General features: G+C 45.0%; 1 non-coding gene across 1 annotated transcript in view; it reads left to right on the top strand.

Annotated features, from left to right (window-relative positions):
• Nucleotides 1-3,931: 3,931 nt before the first annotated feature.
• LOC120845550 overlaps nucleotides 3,932-5,000 on the top strand; it is a 1,816-nt gene continuing 747 nt past the window's right edge. Inside the window, exon 1 of the ribosomal RNA XR_005716752.2 lies at nucleotides 3,932-5,000. This exon is cut by the window's right edge and continues 747 nt beyond it. This is a non-coding gene — a ribosomal RNA (small subunit ribosomal RNA).

The following is a 5,000-nucleotide window of genomic DNA, read 5'->3' as shown; positions in this document are numbered from 1 at the left end:
CGAACCGAATTTTTTATTGGTTTGCTTCGATTTGCGGGAGCACAAAAGTAATGTAGGACATTAAAATAGCACAACAAATAGAAGAACAAGAGGTATACAGGACAGGCGCTGATGTTGAACTAGTTTCATTCAGGAAAAGTGAACATGTATATACACACGACAGGCAAGGCAGCACATATTCTTAAGGGTAGAAGATATTTGAGCTGGGATGCTGGTGTCTCCCAGCACGATCAAACCATCCGGGGCTATTGCCGCCTTCTCGGCTGCCCTCGGCACTTATCGTGAATAAAAGCTATATATGTATGTTTACTTTTCCTGGATAAAACTAGTTGAAAGTGAGTGCCTGTCCTGTATACTCCTTGTCCTCGTCTTTTTTGCGCTATTTTATATATTTTACTAAGATGAACCAACAGCGTACCGTATTAAAAAGAAAAAGAAGCTAAAGTGATATTATATTTACCTGGTGCTTCTTTTCGTAATAGGCACTATTTCAAGAGTGCAAACGGGTATCTTTCCATTCATTTGTAGGGTTCGCTTATTTTCAGGTGCCGAGAAATAAATTGCTTTATTTAAATTTGATGGAGCAGTAAATGACAAGCTACATACATATCTGTCTTTCCTTGTTTTTTTTGTTTTTTTTTGTGTTATATTTTAGTCTGAATTTAAAAGTTATCAGTCTGTTGGGTCGCCTAAAATACAGGTGATTGGCATTTGAGGTTTTTTTTCTTTACAAGATAATGGTTGATTCAATTTAGCAAGTAAGCATCAATTGTGCTACTTTTTTTTTCCTTCATCTTAAATAGAGCTAGGCAATCAACTCGACATGACGGCTACTTAATTTGTCGCTTTCTTACCGCCTGTTTTCCGAAACTGTGTGCTTTCTTTTCGTCGTCATCGACTTTGGGCTGCCGCTCTAAGTCCATAGAGCCTTTTTTTTTCAGCTATCCCTGCCGTACACCCTTGTACTTCTATTCATCGTCAGACTAATAGACAGTTATATTTTCTTCCGTACAGTTCCAAGTTGGCGGGTCAGTTTCGGTTCGGCTGAAACTAACTCCTCGGTTCCGGTTTTTCGTTCGCTTCGGTTTTCGGTTCGACACTCTGGTCTTCACCGTGCATGGCACCCCCCCCCTTCCTTCCTTCCTTCCCTCCCTCCCTCCCTCCCTCCCTCCCTCTCTCCCCTCTTCTCCTCCCTGCAAGAAAACAAACTGTCGTTTCGAAATGTTTTCTTACTTGAACTGTGAAGGTTTTCAAGTGCATTCCCTTTCCTCCTTTATTGAGCGCACAATTCTAGAGTGGAACTTCCCTTCTGACATTGCAATAAAGTTTCCTGCACAAGGAAGAAAAACCTGCCATTTGACCTCCCTTGTGTGTGCAAAGTGTCAATGTTCCTATATTATGCTTGAACATGGTCTTTTTGTCTTCCTATTTGTCGCAGAAATCATGTATGTGTATGTATGTATGTATATATATATATATATATATATATATATATATACCAATATCGCACTTTATGGATTAATCTTGCACGACCTGTGAAAACCACGTATCTCTGGCTTTCCTCACGTTCGAATTTCGAGCAATTTCTGAAGCTAGCTTGGGGAGATTGATTTCGCTCGCACACAATTCGAGGCGCGAGGACGGGCATGTACGAACGCCTACGTAGTCGGGACGGTAAACAAAACTTACACAAATTAAAATCCTGCGCAGATAATAAAAGAAAGAGCAACAAAAAAGTATGGGCGTCTTTCTTTACTAATTTCTTTTTTTTTTCTTTTTTAGGATTGTAAGCGGACGGGCTTCTTAAACGATACCAAAAAGCGAGACACAATTTGACAAACGGGTCACGTCACAAGAAAGAAAATCCCACATCCTCAAGCGTGTAAAAAATGCACGCAATATCTACAGTACTGGAATTGGAAGCGCTGCCAATCTCGCGTGCACTAGCCCAAATCGCGTTGCTCCCGCTCACGTCAAAGCGACACAGACCTCGTCGGAAAGGTACGCTTTCTGACGCGGTCAACCGGTAAAAACATTATATATTGTAAAATTCTGTACTTTGGACGTGATTAATTCAGACTGCTTTGTGGGAGACGAAGCGGGCGTTCCATGCCAAGGACACGGAAGAGAGAGATTAGAAATAGAGCGAACAATTCGCGTGAAAAGAATATTTGTCTCCTATCAAACTTGCCAGAAAAGTAAGCGAGATTTCCAGTATTCCGTTTGAAAGCGCTGCCCGTCGCAAGTGCAGTAGTGTACAGTGTTCGGCTCTCGCCCAGTTGAAAGCGCCAGAAAGCCCGTGTCGCCTCGCGACACGGGTAACCGCTAGAAAACACGCACATTTTAAAGTCGCGTGATTTGCACTTGATTCCTCGGAAGTACTTTGTGGGAGACGAAGCGGGCGTTCCATGCCAAGGACACGGAAGAGAGAGATTAGAAATAGAGCGAACAATTCGCGTGAAAAGAATAATATTTGTCTCCTATCAAACTTGCCCGAAAAGTAAGCGAGATTTCCAGTATTCCGTTTGAAAGCGCTGCCCGTCGCAAGTGCAGTAGGGTAAATTGTTCGGCTCTCGCCCAGTTGAAAGCGCCAGAAAGCCCGTGTCGCAAAGCGACACGGGTAACCGCTAGAAAACACGCATCTTTTTCTTTTGTTAATCCCGTGCTTCTCACTTCGTTCCTTGAGAGGACTTTGTCGGAAACTAAGTGGTGGGGCCTTCCAAACGAAACCAATGGTAGAAACAATGAAGTGAGCAAAGAAGAGTAGTGTAAAGAAAGAAAATTGCCTATTATGAAGCCTGCCGTAAACACGCGCGATACCGCGAGCATTCGGATTAAAAGCAGTGACAATCTCACTTACTATAGCGCTCATTGTTCGGCTCTGACACAATTCAAAACGCATGAAACGCCCCGTGTAAATATTGGTTTACTTTGTAATAACAAAGTCGATAAACTTTCTGTTGACCATGTTAACATGAACTGAAAGTCGAAAAGAAGTAATCAGAGTCAAGCAGGGGTCAGCACGTTTTTAATAAAAAGCGAGAAATAATTTTTTTTATAGGGGTAGGATGTATGTACGTATGTATGTATATATAGAGGCACACAGGAAAAAAAGAACATTTATATATATATATATATATACACACAAACATACATACATACATATATATATATATATAAGGAGAGAGAGAGGGGAAAAAAATAAGAAAGAAAGAAGGACAAATAAATGATACTGAATAACGAGGAGCCACATCAGTGAGAGACAGTAAGTCAGTAAGTCAGTCAGTCAGTCAGTCACCGAAACTGATAACCACAAACTATGTACAGAATGCTCTTGAAGGATCTTCTTTATACTTATCGGTGCTATTATGTGGAGGTGGGGTCTGTCGAGCGTTCGATTGGTGCGAGCGGCGTCTGACGACGTCGCCGACGCCTTTCGTCGCCGTCTCGGCCGCTGCCTCCGCCGCATGGTCGTTACAGCAAGGTACCTGCGATCTCTGGCGTCTGCCGTTGGGGTCGGTTCTCGGGTGCACCTGTGTCTTGAAAACGAATGCGAGAGGAGGGTGTTTCGGAGCGTCCGCGCTAACCGAACTGTGTGAAATGACGAGTGCGTTCTGACCGAAGGCCGGGGTGCGTCCTCGCGTCCTCACGGGACCTGAAAGCTCGGCAACGCTGCGAAGGCGTCGTCAATGATTTTTTGGCTTACGACTTTCTGTTGCTACGACGAAAAAGAAATTTATGCGCTTCTTGCCGCGTCGGTACCGACCTCGGTCGGGGATATTCCGGCTGCGCGCTCGAACGTGCTTCATTTCTTCTTGGATTTGGAAGTAATTCCTAAGCGTTGTGTGTGTTTGCGATTCGTAAGGGGCGCCTGACGGTGGCCCCGCGTCCGCGCGTTGGTAGGGTTTTGGGCGACCCACCACGAAAAGATTACCTGGTTGATCCTGCCAGTAGTCATATGCTTGTCTCAAAGATTAAGCCATGCATGTCTAAGTACATGCCGAAACAAGGCGAAACCGCGAATGGCTCATTAAATCAGTTATGGTTCCTTAGATCGTTTCTTCCTACTTGGATAACTGTGGCAATTCTAGAGCTAATACATGCAGTGAGCCCGAAGCCCCTCGGGGCGACGGGTGCTTTTATTAGACCAAGATCAATCGGGCTTCGGTCCGTTTTGTGTGGTGACTCTGGATAACTTTGTGCTGATCGCACGGCCACGAGCCGGCGACGTTTCTTTCAAGTGTCTGCCTTATCAACTGTCGATGGTAGGTTATGCGCCTACCATGGTTGTTACGGGTAACGGAGAATCAGGGTTCGATTCCGGAGAGGGAGCCTGAGAAACGGCTACCACATCCAAGGAAAGCAGCAGGCGCGCAAATTACCCACTCCCGGCACGGGGAGGTAGTGACGAAAAATAACAATACGGGACTCTTTTGAGGCCCCGTAATTGAAATGAGTACACTCTAAATCCTTTAACGAGGATCCATTGGAGGGCAAGTCTGGTGCCAGCAGCCGCGGTAATTCCAGCTCCAATAGCGTATACTAAAGTTGCTGCGGTTAAAAAGCTCGTAGTTGGATCTCAGTTACAGGCGGGAAGTGCGTGGACACCACGTTACGGCCCGTGCTGAACATCATGCCTGTCGCGGCTTGGTTCCCTTCATCAGGTGCCTTGCTTTGGCCGGCGCGTTTACTTTGAAAAAATTAGAGTGCTCAACGCAGGCGATTCGCCTGAATAACAGTGCATGGAATAATAGAACAAGATCCTGTTTCTGTTCTGTTGGTTTTTGGAATACAGGATAATGATTAAGAGGGACAGACGGGGGCATTCGTATTGCGGCGCTAGAGGTGAAATTCTTGGACCGTCGCAAGACGAACTACTGCGAAAGCATTTGCCAAGAATGTTTTCATTGATCAAGAACGAAAGTTAGAGGTTCGAAGGCGATCAGATACCGCCCTAGTTCTAACCATAAACGATGCCAACCAGCGATCCGCCTGAGTTA

The sequence above is a fragment of the Ixodes scapularis genome, unplaced genomic scaffold (assembly GCF_016920785.2).
Source record: "Ixodes scapularis isolate PalLabHiFi unplaced genomic scaffold, ASM1692078v2 ptg001158l_1___fragment_3__unscaffolded, whole genome shotgun sequence".
Lineage (NCBI taxonomy): Eukaryota > Metazoa > Arthropoda > Arachnida > Ixodida > Ixodidae > Ixodes > Ixodes scapularis.
This window is presented reverse-complemented; position numbering and strand designations above follow the sequence as displayed.